Source organism: Siphateles boraxobius, unplaced genomic scaffold (genome assembly GCF_051911475.1).
Source record: "Siphateles boraxobius isolate OS27281-9 unplaced genomic scaffold, OSU_SipBor_1 11, whole genome shotgun sequence".
NCBI classification, from domain to species: domain Eukaryota; kingdom Metazoa; phylum Chordata; class Actinopteri; order Cypriniformes; family Leuciscidae; genus Siphateles; species Siphateles boraxobius.
This window is the reverse complement of record NW_027508711.1, coordinates 846107-863231: the sequence shown is the minus strand read 5'-3', so window position 1 is coordinate 863231 and position 17125 is coordinate 846107. Positions and strand designations below refer to the sequence as shown.

At 37.7% G+C, this 17125-nt stretch overlaps 1 protein-coding gene across 25 annotated transcripts in view; it reads right to left on the bottom strand.

The window, feature by feature from the left end:
* celf4 (CUGBP, Elav-like family member 4) overlaps window positions 1-17125 on the bottom strand; it is a 117705-nt gene that overhangs the window by 63490 nt on the left and 37090 nt on the right. The window lies entirely within an intron of this gene.

The following is a 17125-nucleotide window of genomic DNA, read 5'->3' as shown; positions in this document are numbered from 1 at the left end:
AGTGTGTGTGTGTGTGTGTGTGTGGAAGAAAATTTGCAGCTTCTTTTAATTTTCTGGCTACAAGACCTTGCTGGTATCAACATTTAACAGTGTATGAATGTGCATTCTTGCTCATTAATTTGACAGACAATAAGGATGCACTGTTTGAAATCTTTTGGCCAATAAAAACAGCTGATCATTATTTTTTTGTAAAAAATAGCATTCATACTTGCACTTTTCAGAATATTACCTGCTTTAAGTACATTCAGCCTTGAACATTTTTACCACAGCGTAAAAAAAATGTATGTATATATATATATATTTTTTTTTTTCAAGGCGAGAATATATATATATATATATATATATATATATATATATATATATATATATATATATATATATATGTTTTTTTTTTTTTTACTGGCAATAACATTTTTTACTGGCCGCAACAATAAAAACTATTTTTCTCAACATATTATAGATGTCTTATAATTGTACAATTCATAAATCATTTATCATAACAATTTATTTTAATTAATTCATTAATTACAATTTTTGTTATATTTGCAATAACAATTGTAACTTGCAATAAAAAAAAAATCATAAATATTCATTAGTAATGTGAATGATGCTTCTGGGATTACAACAAAATGCTAGCCAGCTATATTGATAATATTATCTGCCATTCAAATGATCAGAATTCACAACCACAATATTCAATGCATTAAAGAGCAGAGAGCACCAAATGTTTAAGTTTGGAGACCAAAAACACATGTACATGTGTACATCAACAAATGTGAGATTTAAGAAACAATGCAGCACTTGTCCAAAAAGAGGCAGTTCCTTAAAAAACAAGATTTGCAAATAGCAGTGAATTAACAAAATTTACTGCATGATGAAAGGATAAGCCAAACGACAACAGTAACAACAAAAAGTTATGGAGGAAATCTGTAAAAAGAAAGAATGAGATAGCGAAAAAGTTCATCCAAGCACGTCTGATGCGATAGGATCTTTTTCTCAGCTTTCATGGCCTGCTGCAACTCACGCCTCAGTCTTTAAGTTCAGTGTGACAAGACGACAATCTTCCTGTCCCTCCTCGGAACATCTGCCCTAATGTGCATCAATTTGAGTTTGTGTTAACATCCAGCTCTTCGAACAAGCACTCACTCTCATATGATGCTAATCTCACCCTGCTAAAGTAGTTTGCTAAAAACAACCGTGAATCTTTTCAGCGTAAACTTAATCAAAAAATCCCACAGGGATAGGAATTGAGTTGAATAACCACTGAACAAAAGCTGAAACGATTAGCGTCGCATTTGTACATGAAGTAAGCAAATTTGAATATGCAAAAGAATGTTAATGGATGCTAATGTTTATGCTAATCTTACATTAATATTAAAAAAATGCTAATCTATTAATATGCTGAGTAAACATGATAATCTGCCGCTGACATTTCCGCCTGCATGCTAATAGTGTCACAAACGACGATAAGATGGAAAGACTGATTGCTAACCAAAATGGAAAATTAGAAAATAAATTTACTTTCAAACAAACCCTTGTTGCAGCAAGATGCTAATCTTTTCTTTTTAACAAAAAAGGAACATAAAACCATTTTTGTGATGAAAGACAACTAATCCTTACAAAAATGTACCATGTTAACCACAGCTTTTGCAGTTATGTTATTGTAAAAAAAATTTTAACAAAAAATGTATATGAGATTTTTGTAGCATTTTACAATAACGTTTCATTCTTTACCTTAAGTTAAATATAAGAGATAACATGAACTAACAATGAAAAATACTTCTACAGCATTTATTAATTTCAGACCCTGTTTACACCCGTTATTAAGATGCGTTTTGGCTGATCAGATCACAAGTAGACGAGGGAGACAGATTTTCGTTTACATCTGGTGTTTTAATACGTCATTTGTCCACTTTCGAACACTTCTGTCCTGATTTCTTTGAGGGGAGGGTCTATGGGCAGGTAAACGTGTGTTTTTTTTAAGATCTTTCGATCTAATGCACACAATAAGCTCGCACAATTTACATATGAACGAGCCCGGAGACGATGGAAAAATACAAAGAGAGCAGCAGCTTTCGTTTCTGCTCGGATAGCCACAAGTGTTAGAAATCAGGAATGGAGAGAACATTGTGCTTGGCACCTTTTTCGTCTTCAAACCAAACTTGTTTAAAGTTTAAATCCAATCTGGCTATACCGCGCTTCCCATAGTGTTTAAGCATTAGGTCAGTAGGCAGCGAGTAGACAGTCTTTTGTGGCTGTTCGAACACATTCAACCACATGAGCGTCTACACTAACAAAGCAATTCAGTCAAATTTGTTTTTGACTACCTCTGGAAGTGGTCAAAAGTGGACAAGTTCAAAACATTTTAGACCCCGTTTACACCTGCATTTAGCGTTGTCCACTTGTGAACCGATCGACCAAAATGCTTCTTAATACCAGGTGTACACACGATCTGAGACTTGAACTCGGTTGAAGCGCTGCCCACAAGGCTATCGGCTCCATCTAACTGCTTTAGTAGCTATTTTGGTGGATACAAAAAATAAAACTAAGTAAAGGAAACTAAGTAAAAAGACTGAGATGATCAGGAGCGTAACTTTCTTCCTGTCTCCTCATAAAAGCCCCAGTGCCGTAGGGATACTAAACACACACGAGGGACGCACGCGCTGACGTTCACACACACACACAGTCCCCCTGAGGCTAGAGCATGAATCAGCAATATTCTTCCCCGCTGCCCACTCTGTGTGTTTAACCCTGGCCAGGTTGGGTGAGCGCATGTACGCTTGCATATATATGTGTGTGCGTCGATGTGTGTGTCTCCCGCAGTCCTGCCTGGGTTTTTTAATTAACTCTGACTCATTAGCGTTGGGGAGAGCTCAGTGTGACAGCTTGGCGTGCTCCTCTGAGGGCCTGTCATGTTATAGAACAGGCTAGAGCTCTCATGGGACACTTGTGCATGCTTCCCTGTCCCACTTGACAAGCACCGGGGCGCGCACACACACAGGCGAACGCGCACAAATACGGGATGAACGGAAAGATAATGGAGAACCTCTATTTGTTTGTCCTCTAAAAGCAATATTGTTTCTTTTCGTCTGGTCAAGACAGCACTTTAAAGACAACAGAGAGAAAATACAAGAGAGAAAAGAAAATACAGTACAAAGGCAGCAGGGAAGATAAAACACAACAGTCGGATGGTAATGGAGGGGTTTGTCAGAGGCGTAGGTTTCTTTTGAACATCAGGGCACGTCTCAAAGCACTCTGGAAAAATAACACAAACAAACAAATGAAAAATGAATTTGAGTTAATGAATAATAGGTAATTTTCTTAACTGTTTTTGCTTCAAAATCCAGATTTTACATAAGAAATCAAATAGCAACCAAACACAGAAGCAACATTTATATCTTACAAAATCAAATGGAATGTTCTTGCAATTAAATAAATGAAATAATATTACTATAAAATGCATAAGCCCAAGAATACAGAAATAAGCTAATTTGGTGCTCAAGAAACATTTTTTATGTTGAAAACAGTTGTGCTGTTTAATATTTTAGTGGAAACTGATACATTTCAATATTCTTTGATGAATAGAAAGTTCAAAAGAACAGCATTTATTTGAAATGGATAAACTTTGGTAAAAACATTTTTTTTTTAAATTGTAGTTATACCAAACTGTTGAACTGTATGGTATATAATTTAACTAGAAAGTTTCACGCCAAGTGAAGAATTTGCACCAAAATATTTATAAGGCAATTCATACTAAATTCTTGACTTTGATATAACAAGACAGACGCATGATTGGCGGGACAATTCACTCCCTCATGCATGCTGTGAAAATTGCAGCACAAGAGTGAAGAAAGGATGAAGGAAAGACGGAGAAAGGGAAGTAGAGAAAAGATAAGATCACCAGGATTCTGTGAACACTCTCCACTAGTGTCCTACACTAGCGTCTTATCTCTCCTTCTGCAGACACCCTTAAGACAGACACACACACACACACACACACACACACACACACACACACACACACACACACACACACACACACACACACACACACACACACACACACACACACACACACAAAGTTGGAGATACAGAAGCAAAGTAAGTAAGCAAGCAGAAAGAATGATAGAGAAACAATTAATTAATAATTAATCTAAAATGCTCATGATACAAATCATCCGAAGTTAACAAAATGTGGCCAAAGTGTCTTTACTCAACTGTCACCACCCTGGACGCTTTCAAAAAAGCTTTTTGTTTTGTTTTTTTAAGCTCAGCAATTAAATGAACCAGTGTTTCTACCCTATAAGATTCACAATCAACAAGTGAAATGTAATACACATATCTTGTGAATTTCAGCACTGCATCCCTTGTCACCATGGTGATCACTGGCCCTGACTCTATTCACAGTGCCATGCTTGCAAGGCTGCAAAAGATTAGTATTACAGTTCAGGCAAGGTTAGGTTTTAGTTTGTAGTTGCTGTGTCATGGCATTCAGAACATATCGTGTTCAGTGAGAACCAACACATGCATCACGGTTCTTTCAGTTTAAAGATGCAAGAAAGAAGGGGCCAATTCTACATGTGAAATAATGCAAGGCCAATCATAATTGAGTATGTAAATATTATAATGACATCATCATTGTTAAATAGATTGCAATGATAATGGAATAATGGAAACAAAATTTAAGTGGTTCGGGCTGAATTAAATGTAGAGAAAAAAAGAAGAAGAGGAATTTCAATACAGTGTTCACTGGTGCAATAACTGTAATAACTTGCTTTGCTCAGAATTATAACTTTGCACATCTTTTCATGAAATATTACACAAAAAATACTTTTGACGCTTTTAAAGAGAAGTAAAACACATTGCCACGTGTTGTTGTTCTACTCTGAATGAACTGGAATTCTTCAGCTTTTTCACACTTTAAAGAACGCTTAGAAAAAGAAAACACAAAAACAATTGTAACCTGTAAACAAATCCCTCCAAATACATACAAATTTTGGTCAGTAAATGGAAATATCAATGTTTTGTAACCACATGACATTGCAATTTTAGTACAGTACATGCACAGAACAGTGTATCTCAAATCAAAATTGGTGGTTTCAGTAGTCTTTTTACTATTGAATTAGTATTCCACTAGAAGCCTTCTGGTTTTTATTTCCACAACAGGTTTCGAGAGTAAAGGAGAGGGCAATGGAATAATGCAGGCGTCATTTATAACAATTGGGATTCATGATATGAATAATAAATTATAGCGGCTCCTTCACTTGTTTTTGCTTATTACTGTAATTATTTATACCTGCCACTGCAAATAATCCAATTGATCATCTGGCCAAAGAAGCATTCATCTTCAAAAGTTTCTGTGAGGACAATAACCCAAGACAGTTTTGGCAATAATCACTGGTGCACCAAAAACAACCAACAAACAAACTGGCACAGACACACCAGTTAAGCGGAGACATTTCCAGCTGCGGTTTGTGTGTGCTCAAATCAATACGTGCTGATCAAACATTTATTGTTCCAAAAAGTTTTTCCAAGCACTGTCATGTTTGTTCACGTCATTTTAGTCACCGTGCCTGTGTCTGCATTAGTTTGTATCTCTTTCGTGGTGGTAGAGATTGAGCAAAGGTAGTAGTACCAAATTCCCAAGGTTCTCCCTCCTCCCTTTAACATGAGTATCCCTGTACACCTTGGGTAATTTGAATAAACTGTCCTCCAAATGTCTGAGAATTCAAGGTCTCCTGAAATACTCCAGGACACCTTTGTGCCGCTCCGCCCTGCCCCCACCTCCAAACAACATGTCTTCTTAAAATATTTAATTGGACACAGTAAACCCCTGATTAAATAAAAATGCACTTTGAAGACAGCAATATGAGCTCAGAGAGTAATCTGAGAGAGAGAGAAAGAGAAAGTAAGAGAGAACGAGAGCGATCTTCAATTACTGTGCCGAAACCATGTCAAGCTTTTCTTTTTTGATTCAATAAAATAGGCCTTAAATATTCAGGAGCTGTTTCTGGGACTAATGAGTCCTCTCCTTGAGTGATATTATTCAAGTGGAATGAAGTATAGTGTGAGGGAATATTTGAGGAGGTCGGTGGATGCATTTCTAATGGGCTTTAATACTAAACATAGGTTCCCCTCTGCTGAATCCCTTGCCAGGGAGAAAAAGAAAAACCTTGAAATGGCATATGAGCTGAACTCCCCAATGACATGACACACACTACCATTCAAAATTTTGGGAAAAATGTGAAAATTTTCCCAAAATTTTCAGAAAGAAAGAAAGAAAGAAAGACAGACAAAGAAAAGAAGACAAACAGACAGAACTCTATTCAATTGTATTGTCTTTAGAGAAGGAAAAAGAAAGGAAAGACGAGGAGTACAGAGGAATGAAGGCGAGCGCAGAACGGAGGACAGGAGAAAAGCGGAACGGCTGTAAGTTCTGTGAATCGATTGGTGGAGGAAAAAGCCTGGGCTCTAATGTGTTGCATGTGAAGGATTTACTGTGGAGCAGAGCTACTGAATCAATGGTGTAGAAGACGCATCATTAGGACACAGTCCCCCCCCCCCCCCCACCCCACTCCATACTCCCATAGGACTCAGAGACAGTATGAACACACACTACAGTACATGCAATAAATACAGCTCCACACTCTTCCCTACACCCATTCAACACCATGTGTGTTAACAGTCTCACAAGCAACTCATTTACCTGTTTGTTCACACAACCACACTCATACATTAATGTATAACACAAAGGGACTATAAACACAAACCTGCATGTGCACAGACATCTGCTGGGACAGGGGCGCAATCGCATTCAGGACACAACAATTTTACATTTAAGCTCATGAATACATCTTCACACATCCGATACATACCGTGTAACACTATAAGGCAGGTCTTTCTATTTCTCTCTACCGTCTTTTCTCACACGCACACACTGCTTAATTCGACCAAGCCTTTTTGAATTGAATTTACATCACCTTTTGGACAGATAATAGAAAATTCAGTCGTGTGGTGTTCAAAAGTGGACAGTCAATTACATCCTAGCTCTGTGGGGCTTCACCGAAGTATCAAGGATAAGCCCGTCTGCCAGGCTCTGAAATACAAGAACTGAAGGTTGCACTAAAAGAGGGTGGAAAATATCTTTGGATATCCAAATATAGTATTGTTAGAGCAAAGATGTGAGGGAGGTGTGTGTTTAATACCGAGAGCTTGTTAGCGAGATGTCATGCAGGAAGGCAGTAAAGTCAACGTTTACATAAATGTGCTGCCAAGCCACAGGACTAATCAAAACCAGTAATGTGTAATTTCACAGGGTTTACAAATCAACGTTCTTCCCACTGGCAGGGTCGGAGAGATGCAATGCTACGAGTGGGCTTTAGCCCTGAAAGTTTTCATGCATGGCTGTTTCTGACACTAATAAAATCATTCAGAGCTGCAATCTGCTCTATAAATCATCTGTAGAGTAACAAGCCAAACTTTTGACTTTTGGTATATTCTGCAACAAAGTGAAAGCTCATTTAAATGATTGTGTGCACTTTCAGTTCTGCACAAAACCTTTTGACTTTTTGGTCAGATCCATCTAGATGAAGTACTGAATATTTCAAAGGCATAACTCTGATAACAAAGTTGAATGTACAATTGGGCTTGAAGAGTTTGCAAATTCAAGACACGAGACTGACCACTTGAGGTTCTTGCAAGTCGTTTATTAAGACACAATGCCATGAACCTTGCGGTATTTGACAAATCCAGAGAATAACCGACATACACTACACTTCAAAACTTTGTCAGTTTAAAAAAAAAATCAGTAAGAATGCATTAAATTGATCAGAAAGTGACAGTAAAAACTGTCTTATGTTACAAAACATTTTTATTTCAAATAAAGAATTGCTGTTCTTTTGAATTTTTCCTGAAAAAAAGTAACAATACTGTACTTAACAGCACAACTGTTTTCAACATTGATAATAATAATAAATGTTTCTTGAGCATCAAATCAGCATATTAGAATGATTTCTGAAGGATCATGTGACACTGAAGACTGAAGTAATGATCCTGAAAATTCAGCTTTGCCATTACAGGAATAAATTATATTTTAAAAATTTTTTTTAAATTTTTTTCAATTGTGATCATATTTCCCAATATTACTGCTTTTATATATTTTTTTATCAAATAAATGCAGCCTTGGTGAGCATAAGAGACTTCTTTCACAAACATTTAAAAATTGTACCGACTCAAAACGGTAGTTTACTGTAAGCTATATACATGTGCTTTGGACAACGGAAAGCTAAAAGGGACAAAGTTTTTCTATTTTTTAACAACCATATTTTTAAGGTAAACACTTTGGGAGTGTCTGAGACTGAGATTGAAAAGGTGAGTGGGACTTTAAATTACAGCCAAGTAGATTTCAATATTTATTTTAAAGTATATACAGGTGTTTCAAAAACTACAGCATTTTGTCTCTGAGAAAAATAACTTTTATACCTACACTCATTCGTAGATATATGATTATTCCTCTAACAATGTCTAACAGTATATATGCACATGCATCACAGTATTCAACAGCATTCTGTGATGGAAATTACATTTTATAATGGCTGACTCTCTTGTTAAGTCTATTTTCATAGCTAACATGTAAGGCATCCTAAATACCCACAATGAAATTTTTTTTAAACAAAATTGATGAAAAATAATAAAATCTATACAAAAAAGACGTTTAAAAAGTAGGAAAAAGTAAATGATTGTAATGTTACCTTAACATAACAAAATACAGTTGAAATATGTTATTTTTAATTTAAAAAATAAACCCTTGTGACATTAAAGTGCCTAAAGTTGAAGTAACACCCAAATATAAAGCATACATTGATGGATACCTTTCTTTAAGTATTACAGACATATGCATCCACAGAGGTCCGGCTTTTGAGACGTACCCAAGATCCACCTGCTAGAGCTGAAGCGCAGATAGACCAGAGAGCAGAGACCGTCCTGCCGAAAGCAAGCGAGCGCATGGCAGGGTGACCGGCCTGTCCGTCTGCACCTCTCACCCTCTCGTGCCGTCCTTGCATTGACATCAGCAGACACAAACAGCTCCTTAATATTCCCCCACAGTCCTCTTGTCTCATCCCGTCAGTGTCCCGCTGTCCTCCTGGCCGCGTGGACAAAAGGGACGGGACGTTCCGGGTGGAGGACATGAATCATTATGCTTCCTCTTTCCGGGACCACTCGCATGCCCATTGATTCTACCGACTTAATTGGCTTTATTAGCCAAGATGGGAAGCCGGTGAGGGGCTTCTGTGGCGTCTCCGTCTGCACCCCCCTCTCCTCCTCCATCCTTCCACCCAGTCCTCCTCAGGAGAAACCCAGCGTAATTGTTTTCCCTCTATCTTCTGTGTCATTGTCAGATGGGTCCAGGGGGATTATTAGTAACCCTGGGTCCCTCAATAATTCATCCTAAGCTATTTATACACAAATGGAGAGTCCTTTAAATTCTCCCTCAGTGAGCTTATCTACTGTTCAGATGGAAAGGGAGAGCGAGAGGGAGGGAGAGAATCCAAAGAGATTGTAAAGGGTGCAGAGAGCGAGTGAGAAAGCGAGGGAGAGCGATGTGTACCTCTTTTCAGCAGAGACACAATGACCTGTTTCTCCAGTGTTTTTGAGTTTCAAGGTGACGCTGGCATACTCTCTTCCTTCTCGCCTGCCAACCCCAACAAAAGTGCCATCTCGGGAATACGCTCGCTCACACAACGCTCATTAATGGCTTCTAATCTGCCAGCTTTTCTACCCATTTAACGCAATTAAGACGTTTACTAAAGCTAACATGGACCGGCAATCAACTCCAAGGACACAGCAAACGTGCATAATAGGATTTGTAAACAGACAATGTTTTATCAAACGCACGCTCGATAACGTTTCCAATGTGAGCGCGGCCCAGACAGGAAGTCAAGCTGGCTCTCTGCAGGAAACAGAGCATTATGGATGCCCTCCTAAAATTCTGCACATGCACACAGACGAAGGCCCTCGCGGCTGCTTCATGCTGATACCCATGTTCCTCGCTCTTTTAAAAAGAGGACAGCTAAGCTTCTCAGGGTGAGGAGGCCCACGGTTTCTACAAATCTCAAAACTCGTCATATTTATCCGTTTGGCAGAGCAACCCTATGCTATCTTTCTCTCCTTGAATAAGTAGGACTGCAGAGCTTCAATTTCAAGTCTTTTTTTGTGAATTTAATGCCCTCGGGCAGGGCATCCGAGGTAGTGTAGCAGCGTGCAACTACACATGGGTATGACATGGGAATTAAAAGAGAGAATACTTTGCATAGACTATAATTTGCCTACTAAAAGGAGCATTGTTAGCCAGTCATTGTTATGAGAGTCATCAAAGCCTGGGACATTATGGTTCTCTACAGAACATTATGGCTTTGTAATAATGTAGTCTGCTACCTCCAGACAGGTCTAAATATGTCTGCATCGACTGGAGGTCTCCAGGGAAAACAGAGTCATAAATTGAAACTAATGAAAGACACTTTCTTAAAAAAGCAAACAAAACAAAAAAATAAAGCATAAGTACACGGTGTTTATTTCTTAAAGATGAAGAGTCTAATATTAATGCCAGTAGAATTGCAAAAATATTTTTTTCCAAACAGAATCAATATATGATTGTAATTTAAAGTAATTCATATAACTGTAACTAGAAAGCCACAGAACGATAGATAGAACAAACGAATGATAGATAGATAGATCTATCTAAAGATAGATAGAACAAATGAACAAACAAACGATAGATGGATAGATAGAGCAAATGATAGATAAATGGATAAAACAAACAAATGACAGATAGATGGATAGAACAAATGAACGATAGACAGACAGACAGATAGATAGATAGATCGAACAAATTAACAGACAAATGATAGATGGATAGATAGAACAACCGATAGATAAATTAATAGAACAAACAAACGACAGATACTGTAGATGTATAGAACAAACTAACGATAGATAGAACAAACAATAGATAGATGGATAGAACAAACGAACGAACGATAGGTCGATGGATAGTGCGAGTGAACGACCAACCGATAGATAGATAGAATAAACAAACGATAGATAGATGGATAGAACAAACGATAGATAGATGGATAGAACAAACGAACGATAAGACAGATGGATAGTTGGTTGCCAGTTGCTGCTCGTATCAAATTCAAGTCACTGACTTTTGCCTACAGAACATCCACTGGCTCTGCTCCCTCCTACCTACACTCATTACTTCAGACTTACGTCCCATCCAGAAACTTGCGCTCTACAAGTGAATGCCGTCTTGTGATACCACCTCAAAGAGGCACTAAATCTCTCTCTCTGACCTTTTGCTGGTCTGTTCATGCTGGTGAAATGATCTGCCTAACTCAACCAGAGCTGCTGAGTCTGTGTCCATTTTCAAGAAATTGCTGAAGACGCATCTTTTTCGGCAACACATGATCTATAAATACTAACACTTTATCTTCTATTCTATATCCATTATCTTTAAAAAAATAAAAAAATACAGGTACTGCGTTAGATTAAACTGGGAAGGGTCATAGCACTTGCGTTTAACTGCTTCTATTGTTCTCATTTATAAGTCGCTTTGGATAAAAGCTTCTGCTAAATGAATACATGTAAATGGATACCACAAATGATATAAAAGAATGATAGATAGAATAATTATATGTATATAAAATAATAGAACAATAAATAGATTGAACGACAGATAGAACAATAGAATGATAGGGTGTGGCCAATTCAAATCCCAACATAAACAAACGGATAAGTCACAAATATTTCATTATAGTATAGTAGATGTTTTACTGGTAGCAAATTATTTTAAGAACACTCTTAAAAAAAAGTCACAAGTGAACTTAATTAACTTAATATTTTATTCTTTTAGATGAACAGGTATTATAGACATCTCTTGGTTCAATCTGAACCCTGCCAAAATAAACAAAAGAGCTTATTTTGTGCCACCCTGGTGGACCCCACTGACCAGGCATCTCGAAAGGGGGAAGGATAGCGCAGTAGATTCACTGGAGATTATTATTATTTAAAACCTCTGCTAATAAGCTTTGCCATGCTGGGAATGGGCTGGTGGGGTGAGGAAAGGGTGATCTCTGGGGCCATTAAATTGCAAATGAGTGATGATGTGCTAGAGAGCCCCCCCACCCCCCTCCCCCGATCACGAGCCACTGCTGCAGACATAAGGGCCTCTCATACACCTCATCCAACAACAGACCCAGCTGGGTACACTGGATACCCAGCCAAAAGCTGCACAGGGTGTCTAGTCCCCCTACACTTCCCCTTTCCAGTCCTCTATGTTTCAAGCTGAAAGTTATTACCCTGAATGTCAAACACACTCACACTGTATATTTAAAATAAAATCCACATCCTTAAAACAAACAGTGTTTTTAATTAATCGGGCTGGCCTGTGAGAATTCAACAACAAATGTATGTATTCAGTACTGCACTGTTAGACCTGCATGGGTGCGAGTAAGCTCATTTTTAGCTCCCGACCGACTGCGACCCTGCATTAGAAGGTTGTTCTCTGTCCGAGGCCACAAAATAGTGCTTAAATCTTTAAAACCGTCACCTATAAATTACTGCAAAGGACAGCGGGGTCAAAGCTCGGCGTGGAAACCGGCCAAGAGCCATCAATCTGCGGTGAGGGTGACATCTGTCTCAGGGACTCCCCTGTTCTCTCTTTCTGCCCGATTCCTTTCTCTTTTATCCAACCCCCCTCCTCCCTCGCAATCCATCTTTATCGCGTTCTTTCATGCTTTCTTGCAAATGAAGCACACACACCCCCCCCCCCCCCCCCGCCCGCCCCACTAAACCCAAACATATTAAAATTCATGAGCAAATGTTATGTTGCACATATTTTGACGCAGGGGCTTCTCAAGCACCCAGGCATTTCGTGGCATCACTTTCAGTGCAGGTTTAATGCCCATTTTGGGCAAGAAATACAGATTATCTGCCTCAGAAAGTGGGCTCTGCACATTTTAAACTGCCACGGAGACTTTCACACCACGGTTGAAATCCAACCTGCAACTTTCAGACTTCCATTCTGGAAGAATCTGAATATTCTTGAGTTTATTCCCAGTAGCATTCTGCAGTCTGACCTCCCCTATTTCTCTCTCTCTCGCATTATTATAACTTATTCATATATTCTCCTAATTCCCAAAACAAACCTTAAAAGATGCCTGCAATTGCTCCAGCTTTCTCACATCCAATTGAAATGCAAACTTAAAAAAAATTCACCCCATGTATTAAAAGTGCATTAACAGCCACTCTGATGGCAGTGGATTAATGAAAAGGTTTGAACTGGACCCTGAACCTCATAACACTGATTTTTTTTGTGGTTTTCTTTCTGAAGACTAGCAAAACAACTTTTTTATTTCTGAACAGTCTGCAAGCTTTCGTGAGGTTTGTTTTAGCCATTTTAATCTTAAGATAACAGCTTTCGGGTTCCGTAGCTCTAAGGTGTAAGAAAACACAGAGACGAAAAGGTTCTTGATGCACTAGCAGTCCGGTTGGTCTTTAAACGTCTTATGCCAAATGAATTTCAATCCAATAAATATCATGACATTAAAATCTTATTTACATGCAATAACACTGAGTGGGAAAATCACTAATGAGAATTTATTTAACAATGCCTCAATAAAAAAATCGTAGTCCCCTATGAATAACAAATAGACTGTTTCAGTAGACGTCAAGCTAATTATAATCTCATAATGGTTTAATCGGGGGTTGTTCCAGAATCATTACGTGTTTTATCTTGGGGTTCATGAGCGTCGTCAAATCCCTTTTGTATCAAAGAATGCCGAGAATCAATAACCAAAAGATAAGTAGATACACACAGTTTCCTTTAAATGCTATACATATACACTTACGCATATACTGCCGCATACATAAACATTGCAATCTCCACACGCTGGAGTCGGCTAGTATCATATCACCATCTTGATCTGCTCCGACTGCAGGCAAAGCATATCCTGCACCCTCATGTATCCCACAATGCCCTCCTGCTTCTCTGAAAACAACTAGTTTCCACACATCCTCTGTTTTATATCAAACCATGCATGATAAATCTCAATACAGCTCTGCACAAGATGGTACATTAGCATAGTTACGAGAACACCTTGTGTCTACAGACGTACTCTGTGGTAAGTCCTCCAAATAATAAAAATACAGATCGATGACTGTTCTGACATGTAGCTCACAAAACAGCAGTTTTTAATGCACTGTTGCTTCCGTCAAAATAAAAGTTATGCTTAATATAGCTAATCTATTTGACTATTCAATATGACATAAACAAATGTTGGTTCAGTCATGTATAATAAGATGAGAAAATATAATATATGCAAGCCGAAACATCAAGTACCAGGATGTTTTTAGCTACCACATACGCTTAATACACACGCAGGCTTTTGTTTACAAGGAAATGGTGAGTGAGTGTTGTATAAAGCAAAGACCCATTAAGGGCCGTAACTCTGCCACACTGTGTGCACTCATGCTATCACTGACCCATGGATTATTGTTTCATTTGTTTATCGCAGGATTTTAAATACTACTGCTTCCTGCAATGCATGCATGGCAACTCAAGTTCTACACTTTGGATCCATAGGTTTAACGGCTGTTTATTTGAGTGGGAATGTGCTCAGTAGTACACCTCACAGCCAGGTACACACATCTGTGAAAGAGATTTTCACAGAATTGGGACAAACACAATTTACAAAGTTTGTCTACACATCTACTATCCCTCACACAGAAGCTTTTTTGACACAGACATTTTTTAAGGCTGGATTTTGAAATGTCAAAGCAACTCTTTGTTTTTGTTTTTTTGTGATTATGTTAGGTATTTATAAAGGTGCTAGGATGTAATTTGATTCAAAGTCTCATTAAAGAAAACTGAACCACTAGAAAAAAAAACATCTTACATTCAAGGAAGGATTCGGTAACACTTTATTTTAAGGTGACATACTTACACGTTACTACATGTAGTTACTATAGTAATAACTGTAAATTATGCATAATTAAAAAGTAACTAACCCTAAACTAAACCCTAACCATAACCCTATAGTAAGTACATGTAGTTAATTAATAATACTCAGCACTTTTGTTTAAATTTGTCTTCCACAGGAAAAGATGTGAACCAGCACTGTAACTGGTGTACACATCAAAAACAAAACAAAATAAAACAAAAAACAATGTGTTAAACATCTGGCTAAAGTTCTCATTTACCAATAAGAGTGTTGTACTCTCAGCTCCATTTACCATATTTCCACAGATGTTTCTTAAAAAAAAAAATCAATGCATATACTGCAAAAAAGGCTTTCTAAACCTGCTCATAGTCAAACAACCAACAGTTAGTCTAACAACCAGGTTCATTGTAATTTTACATCTTCAGTGTAGCCCTCTTTACAATCGGCTATAAAAAGACACAATGATGATTAACAGTACACTGCCTCTTCATTCCTTTCCAAATAGTTTGCTCTCTTTTTCTCCTTCTTATTGCTCGTTTACATCAAAAAGTAATTAAAATGTTGCTTCGTTAAATCAGTGCATACAGTGAAAATGATCTAGGCTATTACCTAGGCTTTTAGTTCTCTACCTCACCATTCTCTGCACACTAATTAATGGAGTTTGAATACAGCATCATTAGACTAACAAATAGGTAACGCTTCACATAATGAGAAAAAAAGAATTTAAAATAAAGGGCTTAGACAAAAAGAGCACACTGGTGTATTTTTAACAAGACGGATGCTATGTAGATTCTCAGATTGCATCAGGAACGCTTAATTTAAAAAATGGTTGAGGTTATTTTTGTATTTTTTTAGAGGAGAAAAAAAGGAATCATTGGCCTAAATAGGTTATAAATTATAAAAACACTGTAATACCTGGATAAAGTTTACATTCCCCCCAGAATTATGCAACCTGCATTCTTTTTTCTTTGCTCATGGGCAAACACACAATTTGAACCAATCACATAAGCCGTAAATGTCATGTGACAAATCACTCTGGAACCATAGAGAATCTACATCATGTCAGCAGTGATTAGCTACTGACGTAGTGATGACGTCAAATTAAGCAAATGAGAAAAAAAGGCTATTATCTATTATCTCATCTATTATTTTTTACATCTATTTTTTGCAAAAACTGTCAAAAAACTAAAATGTCTATTAATGGAAATATACTGTATATAAAACCAACTGATCTTACACGTAGATCAATTTTTCATTATTTGAATCATTAGTGTTAGATTACAACTCGAAAAATGGAAATACACTACATGATGGCCTGCATTTCGAGGCAAAAAAGCTTCTCCAGATGAAACTGAAGCAATTTGACTGACAGCTCTGTTTTCTTTCTGTATTGTGGGCACTCTGACACCTTTTCTTAGTCTTGCCTAGACATCAGTGCACATATCACTCCTAAACCCTTTAAATATTTAACACACACACCCCACAATAACACCTAGATGATGCAACTAGTTTGAAAACAGAAACTATTAATTTTGCTAGAGTTGTTTTCAGAAACTGCAAGGCTTCGGAGATTCTTAAATCAAAATTGTGATTCACAGGCAGGGCGAGATAAAAACCAGTGTGCCGCAGAGGAGGGTGTGGCCTCTGGCTGTTCATCCGCACAGTTTATAAGAAATTACAGCTAAACCTTATAAAACTTTTAAGGCTGAACCCAGTTTAGCCCTGCCTTGCTCTTCGAGTCCCGCTATTTAAATATATGAAAACACAACAAGGCCATTATGCCGGACATAAATCTTGCAGGATAAAATTTTAGGAAGACTGCAAAAGCTGCGCAGCGTAGCAAATTTGCATAGGTTTCAATTTAGAAAGTAAATCGCTTCCGCCAAGCGGCATTACTTCCAGTTTAAAAGTTCACACAGCTATCTGACAGAGAGTTATGGTATATAACAGGTGAAATTCATGAGATGAGTGTTCTGGGATTAGCTGTTGCGCATTAACATGTCTCCATGCTGTCCGTGCGACTAAAAGAACTGAGACTATTTATAAAGTGCCCTGAGGTATGAGAAAATGGCTACGTTTTGGCCCAATTCAGACAGCACAACAGGGTCACATTAGCTAATAAG